Source organism: Schistocerca piceifrons, chromosome 11 (assembly GCF_021461385.2).
Source record: "Schistocerca piceifrons isolate TAMUIC-IGC-003096 chromosome 11, iqSchPice1.1, whole genome shotgun sequence".
Lineage (NCBI taxonomy): Eukaryota > Metazoa > Arthropoda > Insecta > Orthoptera > Acrididae > Schistocerca > Schistocerca piceifrons.
This window is the reverse complement of record NC_060148.1, coordinates 52,482,321-52,497,986: the sequence shown is the minus strand read 5'-3', so window position 1 is coordinate 52,497,986 and position 15,666 is coordinate 52,482,321. Positions and strand designations below refer to the sequence as shown.

The 15,666-nt window shown below is 43.7% G+C and overlaps 1 protein-coding gene across 1 annotated transcript in view; it reads right to left on the bottom strand.

Annotated features, from left to right (window-relative positions):
* The window catches only part of LOC124720028 (sugar transporter SWEET1-like), a 32,474-nt gene extending 20,676 nt beyond the window's left edge, over nt 1–11,798 (bottom strand). Inside the window, exon 1 of the mRNA XM_047245277.1 lies at nt 11,654–11,798. The gene's annotated coding sequence lies outside the window, so the exon portion shown is untranslated. The remainder of the gene's footprint in view (nt 1–11,653) is intronic.
* Nucleotides 11,799–15,666: the final 3,868 nt, after the last annotated feature.

Sequence of the window (15,666 nt, the reverse complement as noted above, 5' to 3'; positions counted from 1 at the left end):
GGCACTTCTCAGGACACATGACAAAATTTCTCATGTGTAATGATTCACTCATTCTTAGACTTCATTCGACTTCCTGATACACGAATATTTTTGTAAGTGTAAGTACTTTTGCTTCAGACGCGAATATGTTGAAGATTCTAGTTGTTTGTGGCTCAGATGTAGCCGCAATTGTGGAACTGGTTTCTTCCCTGCTGCGAAACAGCCTTATTGCTTTTTGGGGTTTTATTACGACGTCCGTGCGGTTTTCCCTTCAGCTTACTTGGTACGTAAAATAATGCAGGTATTACCTTTCACGCCGATTTATTACGTTCCACTCTCACAGATTCGGTTTGAAGTGTAGCAAACACAATTTTGCGTCGTTGGATACATCTACAATCCCTGGCCAAATTATTGGACGCACTGCACATTTTTAATGTTATTTGTAATAATTACATAATGTGATTAATCGGAAAATTTATGGCAGTTTCTCAGGGCACTTATTTACATTGCTGAATTTTGTATCTATTGTTGCTACGTGGCATTGGATTGTTGACTTATTGTGGGTATCAATGTTCAGAGTATAGCGTGCAGGGAAGGACCTTTTCAGTGGCATTCTCGCGTGTAACTGGTTTTGTTCGCTTTGATTATCAATTTCGTAATATCGACATCACAACTGATTGTTTAACAGCCAGATGTTACTGATTGTGACTTTTAAAAATGGGTAAAAGAGGGGACTTTCACCACATAAAAAAGCTGAAGTCAAAGCCCTCGTTAATACGAAAATGTATTCCGATCGGGAAATTTCACGGAAGTTATAAATGTCAGAAGCTAGCGTGAGGCGCATAAAGAAGAAAATTGATTCAGGTGAAGAATTGAGCTCCAGAAGGAAGAATAAATCTGGAAGAAAACCAATGAACTGTGGATGAAGCCCGACCAACAGTCATTACATGCACTGAGCGAAAATAATAGTGTACTGAGAATGCACTATAGCCGAAATCTAGATCTGCACAATAAAATTTAAAATGGTTCAAAAGGCTCTGAGCACTATGGGACTTAACTTCTAAGGTCATCAGTCCCCTAGAATTTAGAACTACTTAAACCTAACTAACCTAAGGTCAACACACACATCCATGTCCGAGGCAGGATTCGAACCTGCGACCGTAGCGGTCACGCGGTTCCAGACTGTAGCGCCTAGAACCGCACGGCCACCCCGGCCGGCAATAAAATTTAAAAAGGGCGACTGATCGCTGCAATCTATAATTTACAAACCATAATATTGTTAACCACAGACAGTTTGGTTTTCAGAAATGGGCTTCGACAGAGCAAGCCATATATTCACTCACAAGCAATATTTTGCAGACTATTAACAGTAAGAAGTCACCAGTTGATGTCTTCTGTGGCCTTTCCAAGGCTTTTGATTGTGTAAACCACCTTAGAGAAGGCCTATCATTATGAAATCGAAGAGCCTATAGGTAATTGGCTAAAATCATATCTCGAAGATAGAAAATGAAAGGTCGTCCTACACTGCTGCAACAATGGATCTCTTAATACAGTGGCTTCCGAATGGGGCAAAATAGAGCATAAGATTCCCCCGGGGATCTATCCTTCAGCCCTTGATGTTTTTAATGTATGTTAATGAGCTACGCCTGCGTATTAGTAAAAATGTGAATTCACAATGTTTGATGATAATACGAGCATTGTGGTAGATAGTACATCTGCTACTGATCTAGAGCCAGGAGTTGATGACACACGCAGAGAAGTTGCAGCTTGGTTTACAGTTACTCCTCTTTCAGTTAATATTGAAAAAACTAATTTTATTCAGTTCCACACCAAAAATAAAAATCCAGAAAACATAGTCACTGCACACGACAACCGTACTAGAACAGGTGCACTCAACTATTTATATTGACAATGGGATCAACTGAGAAGATCATGTGCCCCTGACTTCTCCACGAACCTCATGCAGAAAACTCTTCACACAGTTAGGAATACTAACAACAACATGTCAGTACACATAATCTTTGATGAATTATGTCATTAAAAACTATGCTCAGTATGAAACAAATTGTTCACACCACAACTATAACGCTAGAGATAAAGATGAACCCCTATTTTGAACTAAAAATTTTGTCGCTTGTACAGAAGGGAGTAAAGTACGCTTCCTGCCCATCCACTGTACCCCTTGGATGAATTTTCGAGAAATAATCAAGAGTTCCCATGTACACTGTTAATCCACTTCTTGAATAAAAACATATATTTTGCTGTTCAGTTATTAGATAAAAGATACAATACTATGTTAAGTTAGACAGTGAATGACAATACTAGATAAATGATAACTAGTAAATAAGAGAAGTTGACACTATTATTTATATTATTGTACCATGTTTCATCGAGTAAAACAGAAGTGGTTTCTGGCGTTCCCCGAGGTAGTGTTATAGGCCCTTTGCTGTTCCTTATCTGCGTTGGTGTGTAGAATATATGAGTCTGGCGATATGACTTTCGGAAAAGCATCATCCACACAATTCCGAAGACGGCAAGAGCTGACAAGTGTGAGAATTATCGCACAATCAGCTTAACAGCTCATGCATCGAAGCTGCTTACAAGAATAATATACAGAAGAATGGAAAAGAAAATTGGGAATGCGCTAGGTGACGATCAGTTTGGCTTTAGGAAAAGTAAAGGGACGAGAGAGGCAATTCTCACGTTATGGCTAATAATGGAAGCAAGGCTAAAGAAAAATCAAGACACTTTCATAGGATTTGTCGACCTGGAAAAAGCGTTCGACAAAATAAAATGGTGCAAGCTGTTCGAGATTCTGAAAAAAGTAGGGGTAAGCTATAGGGAGAGACGGGTCATATACAATATGTACTACAACCAAGAGGGAATAATAAGAATGGACGATCAAGAACGAAGTGCTCGTATTAAGAAGGGTGTAAGACAAGGCTGTAGCCTTTCGCCCCTACTCTTCAATCTGTACATCTAGGAAGCAATGATGGAAATAAAAGAAAGGTTCAGTAGTGGAATTAAAATACAAGGTGAAAGGATATCAATGATACGATTCGCTGATGACATTGCTATCCTGAGTGAAAGTGAAGAAGAATTAAATGATCTGCTGAACGGAATGAACAGTGTAATGAGTACACAGTATGGTTTGAGAGTAAATCGGAGAAAGACGAAGGTAATGAGAAGTAGTAGAAATGAGAACAGCGAGAAACTTAACATCAGGATTGATGGTCACGAAGTCAATAAAGTTAAGGAATTCTGCTACCTAGGCAGTAAAATAACCAATGACGGACGGAGCAAGGAGGACATCAAAAGCAGACTCACTATGGCAAAAAAGGCATTTCTGGCCAAGAGAAGTCTACTAATATCAAATACCGGCCTTAATTTGAGGAAGAAATTTCTGAGGATGTACGTCTGGAGTACAGTATTGTATGGTAGTGAAACATGGACTGTGGGAAAACCGGAACAGAAGAGAATCGAAGCATTTGAGATGTGGTGCTATAGACGAATGTTGAAAATTAGGTGGACTGATAAGGTAAGGAATGAGGAGGTTCTACGCAGAATCGGAGAGGAAAGGAATATGTGGAAAACACTGATAAGGAGAAGGGACAGGATGATAGGACATCTGCTAAGACATGAGGGAATGACTTCCATGGTACTAGAGGGAGCTCTAGAGGGCAAAAACTGTAGAGGAAGACAGAGATTGGAATACGTCAAGCAAATAATTGAGGACATAGGTTGCAAGTGCTACTCTGAGATGAAGAGGTTAGCACAGGAAAGGAATTCGTGGCGGGCCGCATCAAACCAGTCAGTAGACAAAAAAAAAAAAAAAAAAAAAAAAAAAAAAAAAAAAAAAAAAAAAAAAAATCTGCGTAAATGATTTGCGAGACAATCTGAGCAGCCATCTTAGGTTTTTTGTCGACTAGCAAAGCCAACAGGAGATCAAAACAAATTGCAAAACGATTTAGAAAAGATATCTGTATGGTGCGGGAATTTGCGATTGACCCTAAATAATGTAAAGTGTGAAGTCATCCCCATGAGTGCTAAAAGAAATCCGTTAAACTTCGGTTTCACGATAAATTAGTCAAATATAAAGGCCATAAATTCAACAAAATACCTAGGAATTACAATTACGAAAAACTTAAATTGAAAGGAACGCATAGAAAATGTTGTGAGGGAGGCTAACCAAAGACTGCGTTTTATTAGCAGGACACAGAAAATGTAACAGATCTATTAAGGGGACTGCCTACACTACTCTTGTCCGTCAGCTTTTAGAATACTGCTGCACGGTGTGGGATCCTTGGCAGATAGGACTGACGGAGTACACCGAAAAAGTTCAAACAAGGGGCAGCACGGTTTGTATTACCGCGAAATAGGGGAGAGAGTGCCACTGAAATGATACAGGATTTGGGCTGGACGTCATTAAAAGAAAGGCGATTTTCGTTGCGACGGAATCTTCTCACGAAATTCCAGTCACCAGCTTTCTCCTGCGAATGCGAAAAAATATTTTGTTGACACCGACCTACATAGGGAGAAACGATAACCACGATAAAATAAGGGAAATCAGAGCTCGTACGGAAAGATGTATGTAAAATGTTTTTCATCCCAGTCTTCGATCACAATATCAATTGTTTAGACGATGACGTGTTTCAGTCCGTAATGACCATCCTCATGGTGTAACAAAGATCTGAGGATGGTCAGTACGGACTGAAACCCGTCATCGTCTAAACAATTGATATTGTGATCAAAGACTGGAATTAAAAACATTTGACAGTATAGGATCACTGTTTGTATACGCGACCATGTCGCAGTTGGTGAACGATATGTGTGTTCGTTCTTTGCGCGCGCTATAGGAGATTGTAATAATAGAGAATTGTGAAGGTGGTTCGGTGAACCCTCTGCCAGGGACTTAAATGTGATTTGCAGAGTAGATGTAGATGTTATTATTACTCTGTAGCCGGCCGAAGTGGCCGTGCGGTTAAAGGCGCTGCAGTCTGGAACCGCAAGACCGCTACGGTCGCAGGTTCGAATCCTGCCTCGGGCAGGGATGTTTGTGATGTCCTTAGGTTAGTTAGGTTTAACTAGTTCTAAGTTCTAGGGGACTAATGACCTCAGCAGTTGAGTCCCATAGTGCTCAGAGCCATTTGAACCATTAGCCATTACTCTGTAGTGTTAATTCTGTTTGTATAATTGTTCCACATCCAAGCAAATTCCTCGCACGTACGGATCCATGGAATACGCATACCAAATAAAATAGTAAGCACTCCGTCTTCAGGCCACAAGTGGCCCATCGGGACCATCCGACCGCCGTGTCATCCTGAGGTGAGGATGCGGATAGGAGGGGCGTGTGGTCAGCACACCGCTCTCCCGGTCGTTATGACGGTATTCTTTGACCGGAGCCGCTACCATTCGGTCGAGTAGCTCCTCATTTGGCATCACGAGGCTGAGTGCACCCCGAAAAATGGCAACAGCACATGGCGGCTGGACGGTCACCCATCCAAGGGGCGGCCACGCCCGACAGCGCTTAACTTCGGTGATCTCACGGGAACCGGTGTATCCACTGCGGCAAAATAAAATGGAGGTATAACCTCAATGGCGTAATGTGTACGGAATTCGGTGAGCAACACGTACAACAATTTATCGTATTCGCGATAAATTTGAAGCCGACGGTACTGTTCAGGATGTGAATAAGCAAAGGTCTGGCCGACCGAAAACATTAACAAGTCGAGATTCCGGCGCCGTTGTGTTGCAAAATTTTACTAGGTCACCTCTGAAATCTATGGAGCAGGGTGCACGTGAATGCGGGGCAAGCCGATCAAGTGTACAACGAATTATGGAGGCTGCAAGATCGCTGCACGCTATGGACGAGGACGACTCCGTTGGGAGCATGGAACACAGACAGTGGTTTGAAGGCGTGCTTTGCGAGGATGAGCGGTTTGTAGGAGTGGTTATCAGTTGCGGCCGGTGGGCTTCGGATCTTGTCAAACAGTCGCACGCAACGTCTTGTCTCTTCAGAGTATTTCTTAAACGGGGAAAATATAGCATTCAGTGTATCAGCAAAGCGACGTGATTTAAAACTTCATCCAACACAACTTTTTACTCTGATACCAAAATATAAGAATTTACTGGGTTAGATAGAGCAGCAATCAGTCGTGAATTAAGTTGCTTTAATATGACATTTATAGTCACAACGCAGATCAGTAAGCATTCACTTGAGCGCGAACGACTGATTGACCGCAAGCAGTTCAACTGTGTAAGCATTCACTTCAGCACGAACAACTGCTACAATTCCGCACTGCATTGATAATGACCTCAGACAGGTCGAAATCTGATCTGCGTTGTGACTATAAATGTCATATTAAAGCAACTAAATTCCACGACTGATTGCTGCTCTATCTAAACCAATATAACCACAGTCGTTGAGTGCACCCAACCAATGGAGGGCAACCTGATAGAAATTTACGCAAAAATAAATAATTTATAATATTTTCTGTGGGCAAGACAGTAATTTATGGACAAAAATCAAAACAAAATTCTTACGTTAATTAAAAAGTTTGTAAACAAAGTCCATTCTACACTCCTTCCCTTCCGCAAAGTGGTCAATTAAGCTCATTAAAATTATGCACATTCAAAAGTGTTTTTTCTATAGAGCACATAGCTTTCAGCCGGCCATTGTGGCCGAGCGGTTCTAGGCGCTTCAGTCTGGAACCGCGCGACCGCTACGGTCGCAGGCTCGAATCCTGCCTCGGGATGGATGTGTGTGATGTCCTTAGGTTAGTTAGGTTTAAGTAGTTCTAAGTTCTAGGGGACTGATGACCTCAGCTGTTAAGTCCCATAGTGCTCAGAGCTATTTGAACCACACAGCTTTCGCACTCAGACTCTCTTCTTTCATTGTGCTTTAGTGAAAGAGTTTATTCTTTTCTATATGGACCAATATCTCTCGCTTTCCGCTGTTGTCATTGGTATTACACGAATACATTGAAGAGCCGAAGAAACTGGTACATCTGCCTAATATCGTGTAGGGCTCCCGCGAGGACGCGGAACTGCAGCAACACGACACGGTATGGACACGACTAATGTCTGAAGTACTCTTGGAGGGAACTGACACCATCAATCCTGTAGGGCTGTCCATAAATCCGTAAGAGTACGAGGGGGTGTGGAGATCTCTCCCGACTGGTACGTTGAAGGGAAACCAAAATAGGCTCAAGAATGGCTCTGAGCACTATGGGACTCAACTTCTGAGGTCATTAGTCCCCTAGAACTTAGAACTAGTTAAACCTACCTAACCTAAGGACATCACACACATCCATGCTCGAGGCAGGATTCGAACCTGCGCCCGTAGCGGTCATGCGGTTCCAAACCGCAGCGCCTAGAACCGCACGGCCACTTCGGCCAGCAAAATGGGCTCAATAATGTTCATGTCTCGGGAGTTTGGTGGCCAGCGGAAGTGTTTAAACTCAGAAGAGTGTTCCTGCAGCCACTCTGGAGTAATTCTGGACGTACGGGATGTCGCATTGTCCTGCTGGAATTGCCCAACTCCGTCGGAATGCCCAATGGACACGAATGGATGCAGGTGATCAGACAGGACGCTTACGTATGTGTGACCTGTCACACTCGTATCTAGACGTATCAGGGGTCCCATATCCCTGCAACAGCACACGCCCCCCCCCCCCCCACCATTACAGAGCATCCACCAGCTTGAACAGTCCCACGCTGAGATGCAGAGTCATCAACAGTCCAACGTCGGTGTTGACGGACCCAGGCGAGGCGTGCAGTCGTCGGCTCCGAAAGCCCATATCGTTGATGTTTCGTTGAATGGTTCGCACACTGACACTTGTTAATGGCCTAGCGCTGAAATCTGCAGCAATTTGCAAAGGGTTGCACTCCTGTCGCGTTGAACGATTCTCTTTAGTCGTCGTTGGTCCCGTTCTTGCAGGATCATTTTCCGGTCGCAGCGGTGTCGGAGATTTGTCGATTTGCCGGATTCCTGATATTCAAGATACACTCTTGAAATGAGTGTACGATGAACTCCCCACTTCATCGCTGCCTCGGAAGTGCTCTGTCCCTTCGCCCGTTCGCGGCCTACAACACTACGTTCAGATTCACATAAATCTTGATAGCGTGTCATTGTAGCAGCAGTAACCGATGTAACAACTGCGACAGACGCTTGTCTTATACAGGGTGGTCCATTGATAGGGACAAATATCTCACGAAATAAGCATCAAACGAAAAATCTACAAAGAACGAAACTCATCTAGCTTGATGGGAGAAACCAGATGGCGCTACAGTTGGCCCGCTAGATGGCGCTGCCACAGGTCAAACGGATATTAACTGCGTTTCTTTAAGCAGGAACCCCCATTTTTTATTACATATTCGTGTAGTACGTAAAGAAATATGAATGTTTTAGTTGGAGCACTTTTTTCGCTTTGTGATAGATGGCGCTGTAATAGTCACAAACGTACAAGTACGTGGTATCACGTAACATTCGGCCAGTGCGGACGGTATTTGCTTCGTGATACATTACCCGTGTTAAAATGCACCGTTTACCAATTCCGAAAAAGGTCGATACCGTGTTGATGTATGGCTATTGTGATCCCTCCTGGACAACATCATCGAAGTGTCCAGACGTTCGCCGGATAGTTACGTTATTTAAGGAAACAGGAAGTGTTCAGCCACATGTGAAACGTCAACCACGACCTGCAACAAATTATGACCCCCAAGTAGGTGTTTTAGCTGCTGTCGCGGCTAATCCGCACATCAGTAGCAGACACATTGCGCGAGAATCGGGAATCTCGAAAACGTCGGTGTTGAGAATGCTACATCAACATCGATTGCACCCGTGCCATATCTCTATGCACCAAGAATTCAATGGCGACGACTTAGAACGTCGTTTACAGTTCTGCCACTGGGCACAAGAGAAATTACGGGACGATGACGCGTTCTATTTAGCGACGAAGTGTCATTCACCAACAGCGGAAACGTAAACCGGCATAATATGCACTATTGGGCAACGGAAAATCCACAATGTATGCGACAAGTGGAACTTCAGCGACCTTGGCGGGTTAATGTATGGTGCGGCATTATGGGAGAAAGGATAATTGGTCCCCATTTTATCGATGGCAATCTAAATGGTGCAATGTATGCTATTTCCTACGTAATGTTGTACCGATGTTACTACAAGATGTTTCACTGGATGACAGAATGTCGATGTACTTCCAACATGATGGATGTCCGGGACATAGCTCGCGTGCCGTTGAAGCGTTATTGAATAGCATATTTCATGACAGGTGGATTGGTCGTCGAAGCACCATACCATGGCCCGCACGTTCTCCGGATCTGACGTCCCCGGATTTCTTTCTGTGGGGAAAGTTGAAGGATATTTGCTATCGTGATCTACCGACAACGCCTGACAACAAGCGTCAGCGCAATGTCAATGGATGTGCGAACATTACGGAAGGCGAACTACTCGCTGTTGAGAGGAATGTCGTTACACGTATTGCGAAATGCATTTAGGTTGACGGACGTCATTTTGAGCATTTATTGCATTAATGTGGTATTTACAGGTAATCACGCTGTAACAGCATGCGTTCTCAGAAATGAAAAGTTCACAAAGGTACATGTATCACATTGGAACAACCGAAAGAAAATGTTCAAACGTACCTACGTTCTGTATTTTAATTTAAAAACCCTACCTGTTACCAACTGTTCATCTAAAATTGTGAGCCATATGTTTGTGACTATTACAGCGCCACCTATCACAAAGCGAAAAAAGTGGTCCAACTAAAACATTCCTATTTCTTTACGTACTACGCGAGTATGTAATAAGAAATGGGGGTTCCTATTAAAAAAAAAAAAAAAAAAAAAAACGCAGTTGATATCCATTTGACCTATGGCAGCGCCATCTAGCGAGCCAACCATAGCGCCATCTGTTTTCTCCCTTCAAGCTAGACGAGTTTCCTTCTTTGTAGTTTTTTCGTTTGCCGCTTATTTCGTGAGATATTTGGCCCGGTGACGATCAATGGACCACCCTGTATATCACGTCACAGACATTTTGATGCGTGAAAGACCAGCTTCCGCTTAAAATTGGGCGCAGATTACACAGGACTAGAATCATCCATTGTTGCGTAATGAGAGCACCTAGCGATTTCCAACAAGCACAATTTCAAACCATTGGCAAACTTTTTCTCGCTAACATGTTTAACGCCGAATATGGAAGAGATTAACTCATCAAACGTTTGAAGTGCAAATCTTGTGCTCAAATGACGCAAGCATTTCATAAATTTGTCGTCTTTCTCACGTCCCGGGTAGCGATGGGAAAAACTGACTTCTTAAATGTGATACGGTTATTTAAGTTGTGAATAAGCGGCGTTCCTTGTTATTTGTTGAAGCTGTCTGTCTACCGTTCCACCCTCGAACGCCGCGCGGGAAAAACGAGCACTTAAATTTTTCTGCGCGAGTCCTGATTTGTCTTATTTTATCGTGATTATCATTTCTCCCTATGTAGGTGCGTGTCAGTAGAATGTTTTCGCAATAGAATGAGAAAACTGGTGATTGACATTTTATGAGAAGATCCCGTCGTAACGAAAAACGCCTTTGTTTTAATGATTGCCACTCCAATTCATGTATGATGTCTGTGGCACTATCTACTCTATTTCGCGATAATACAAAACGAGCCGCCCTTCTTTGTACTTTTTCGATGTCATCCGTCAGTCCCACCTGATGCGGATCCCACACAGCACAGCAGTACTCCAGAATAGGGCGGAGAAGCTTAGTTTAAGCAGTCTGTTTGGTAGACCTTTTGCCGGCCCGAGTGGTAGAGCAGTTCTAGGCGCTTCAGTCTGGAACAACGCGACCGCTACGGTCCCAGGTTCGAATGCTGCCTCGGGCATGGATGTGTGTGATGTCCTTAGGTTAGTTAGGTTTAAGTAGTTCTAAGTTCTAGGGGACTGATGACCTCAGAAGTTAAGTCCCATACTGCTCAGAGCTTTTTCTACCTTCTAAGTGCTCTGCCAATGAATCGCAGTCTTTGGTTTGCTCTACCCACGACATTATCTATGTGATCGTTCCAATTTGTGTTATTTGTAATTGTGATCCCCAAGTATTTAGTTGAATTTACAGCACTCAGATTTGTGTGACTTATCGCGTAATCCAAATTTAGCAAATTTCTTTTTGTACTCATGTGAATAACTTCACTTTTTTTTTTTTTTACTCAGGGTCAATTGCCACTTTTCGCGCCATACAGATATCTTATCTAAATCATTTTGCAAGTCGTTTTGATTATCTGATGACATTACAAGACGGTAAATGACAGCATCATCTGCAAACAATGTAATAGAGCTACTCAGATTGTCTCCTGTGTCGTTAATATAGACCAGGAACAATAGAGAGCCTATAACACTTCCTTGGGGAACGCCGGATGTTACTTCTGTTTTACTCGATGACTTTCCGTCTATTACTACGAACTGGGACCTTTCTGACAGGAAATCACGAATCCAGTCGCACAACTGAGGCGAAATTCCATAGGCACGCAGTTTGGTTAGACGTCGCTTGTGAGGGACGGTGTCGAAACCCTTGTGGAAATCTAAAAATATGGAATCAATTTGACATCCCCTGTCGATAGCTTGTGATCGCTTCCGGTAAACCGAGCTTAGCTTTCAATGATTTTCCTTACCGTGGTGCAACGAAGCGTAGATACACAGCAGATAGATGACGGCCCTATCACACGGCGACCGCCGCCATCTCTGTAGTCTGCGCACTGGGATAAACGTGCACGTCGCAACTGCCTTCTTGCTGAAGCGCCCGGCGCAGCCCGGCTGCGCACTGCGCATGCGCGGGCAGCGACGACTCAACACCTCGCTCAGGGTCAGCTTCCGCCAAGGCTAGCGAGCCGTCCAGTTATCTCATAACGACGTCACTCGACGCGGCGCAATTGCAAGTCACGCGTTGAAACTGTTGCGATTCCAGATTTCTACATCTACATCTACATTTATACTCCGCTAGCCACCCAACGGTGTGTGGCGGAGGGCACTTTACGTGACACTGTCATTACCTCCCTTTCCTGTTCCAGTCGCGTATGGTTCGCGGGAAGAACGACTGTCTGAAAGCCTCCGTGCGCGCTCTAATCTCTCTAATTTTACATTCGTGATCTCCTCGGGAAGTATAAGTAGGGGGAAGCAATATATTCGATACCTCATCCAGAAACGCACCCTCTCGAAAACTGGACAGCAAGCTACACCGCGATGCAGAGCGTCTCTCTTGCAGTCTGCCACTTGAGTTTGCTAAACGTCTCCGTAACGCTATCACGCTTACCAAATAACCCAGTGACGAAACGCGCCGCTCTTCTTTGGATCTTCTCTATCTCCTCCGTCAACCCGATCTGGTACGGATCCCACACTGATGAGCAATACTCAAGTATAGGTCGATCGAGTGTTTTGTAAGCCACCTCCTTTGTTGATGGACTACATTTTCTAAGGACTCTCCCAGTGAATCTCAACCTGGTACCCGCCTTACCAACAATTAATTTTATATGATCATTCCACTTCAAATCGTTCCGCACGCATACTCCCAGATATTTTACAGAAGTAACTGCTACCAGTGTTTGTTCCGCTATCATATAATCATACAATAAAGGATCCTTCTTTCTATGTATTCGCAATACATTACATTTGTATATGTTAAGGGTCAGTTGCCACTCCCTGCACCAAGTGCCTATCCGCTGCAGATCTTCCTGCATTTCGCTGCAATTTTCTAATGCTGCAACTTCTCTGTATACTACAGCATCATCCGCGAAAAGCCGCATGGAACATCCGACACTATCTACTAGGTCATTTATACAGGGTGTTACAAAAAGGTATGGCAAACTTTCCAGAAACATTAAAAAAAATGGTTCAAATGGCTCTGAGCACTATGGGACTTAACAACTGTGGTCATCAGTCCCCTAGAACTTAGAACTACTTAAACCTAACTAACCTAAGGACATCACACACATCCATGCCCGAGGCAGGATTCGAACCTGCGACCGTAGCAGTCGCGCGGTTCCGGACTGCGCGCCTAGAACCGCGAGACCACCGCGGCCGGCAGGAAACATTCCTCACACACAAAGAAAGAAAATATGTTATGTGGACATGTGTCCGGAAACGCTTACTTTCCATGTTAGAGCTCATTTTATTACTTCTCTTCAAATCACATTAATCATGGAATGGAAACACACAGCAACAGAACGTACCAGCGTCACTTCAAACACTTTGTTACAGGAAATGTTCAAAATGTCATCCGTTAGCGAGGACACATGCATCCACCCTCCGTCGCACGGAATCCCTGATGCGCTGATGCAGTCCTGGAGAATGGCGTATTGTATCACAGCCGTCCACAATACGAGCACGAAGAGTCTCTACATTTGGTACCGGGGTTGCGTAGACGAGAGCTTTCAAATGCCCGCATAAATGAAAGTCAAGAGGGTTGAGGTCAGGAGAGCGTGGAGGCCACGAAATTGGTCCGCCTCTACCAATCCATCGGTCACCGAATCTGTTTTTGAGAAGCGTACGAACACTTCGACTGAAATGTGCAGGAGCTCCATCGTGCATGAACCACATGTTGTATCGTACTTGTAAAGGCACATGTTCTAGCAGCACAGGTAGAGTATCCCGTATGAAATCATGATAACGTTCTCCATTGAGCGTAGGTGGAAGAAACTAAAATGACCTCTAAGATGGAAATTAAGCGTTTCCGGACACATGTCCACATAACATCCTTTCTTTATTTGTGTGTGAGGAATATTTCCTGAAAGTTTGGCCGTACCTTTTTGTAACACCCTGTATATATGTTGTGAAAAGCAATGGTCCCATAACACTCCCCTGTGGCACGCCAGAGGTTACTTTAACGTCTGTAGACGTCTCTCCATTGATAACAACATGCTGTGTTCTGTTTGCTAAAAACTCTTCAATCCAGCCACACAGCTGGTCTGATATTCCGTAGGCTCTTACATTGCATCTTTCAACATTATCGAGAAGCTGTTCATAATGCACGGCCTGTGGCAGAGTGGTTACACGACAATAACATCCCTGCAATGACTGCCCTACACAGAGTCCTCACCTGAATCCTACAGAACGCCATTGGGATGTTTTGGAAAGCCGACTTCGTTCCAGGCCTCACTGACCGACATCGATACCTCTCCTCAGTGCAGCACTCTGTGAAGAATGGGCTGCCATTCCCAAAGAAACCTTCCAGCACCTGACTGAACGTATGCCTGTGAGAGTGGAAGCTGTCATCAAGGCGAAGGGTGGAACAACACCATATTGAATTCCAGCATTATAGGTGGAGGGCGCCACGAACTTGTCATTTTCAGCCAGGTGTCCGGATAGTTTTGATCACATAGTGTACATAGGCAGAAACGATCATCATAATAAATGAGGGAAATGAGAGCTCGCACGGAAAGATCTCGGTGTTCGTTTTTTCCGCGCGCTGTTCGAGAATGGAATGTCAGAGAATTATTGTGAAGGTGCTTATATGAACCCTCTGCCAGGCACTTCTACATCTACATGGATACTCTGCAGATCACGTTTAAGTGCCTGGCAGAGGGTTCATCGAACCACGTTCACAATTCTTTATTATTTCAGTCTCGTATAACGCGTGGAAAGAACGAACATCTATATGTTTCCGTGCGAGCTCTGATTTCCCTTATTTTATTGTGGTGATCGTTTCTCCCTATGTAGGTCGGTGTCAACAGAATATTTTCGCATTCGGAGGAGAAAGCTCGCGACTGGAATTTCGTGAGAAGATTCCGTCGCAACGAGAAACGCCTTTCTTTTAATGACGTCTAGCCCAAATCCTGTATCATTTCAGTGACACTCTCTCCCCTATTTCGCGGTAATCCAAAACGTGCTGCACTTCTTTCAACTTTTTCGATGTACTCCGTCAGTCCCATCTGGTAAGGATCCCACACCGCGCAGCAGTATTCTAAAAGAGGACGGACAAGCGTAGTGTAGGCAGTCTCCTTAGTAGATCTGTTAGATTTTGTAAGTATCCTGCCAATAAAACGCAGTCTTTGGTTATGCTTCACCACAACATTTTCTATGTGTTGCTTCCAACTTAGGTTGTTCGTAATTGTAGTTACAATATACTTGACTGATTTATCGTGTACCGTAGTTTAAAGGATTCCTTTTAGAACTCATGACCTCACACTTTTCGTTATTTAGTGTCAACTGCCAATTTTTGCACCGTTCAGATATCTTTTCTAAATCGTTTTGCAGTTGTTTTGATCTTGTGATGACTTTATTAGTCGATAAACGACAGCGTCATCTGCAAACAACCTAAGACGGCTGCTCAGATTGTCTCGTAAATCATTTATATAGATAAGGAACAGCAAAGGCCCTAAAACACTACCTTGAGGAACGCCAGAAATCGCGTCTGTTTTATTCGATGACTTTCCGTCAATTACTACTAATTGTGACCTCTCTGACAGGAAGTCACAAATCGAGTCACATAACTGAGACGATATTCCATAAGCACGCAATTTCACTACGAGCCGATTGTGTGGTACTGTGTCAAAAGCCTTCCGGATATCCAGAAGTATGGAATCGGTCTGAAATCCCTTGTTAATAGCACTCAACACTTCATGTGCATAAAGAGCTAGTTGCGTTTCACAAGAACGACGTTTTCTAAAACCATGTTCACTGTTTGTCAATA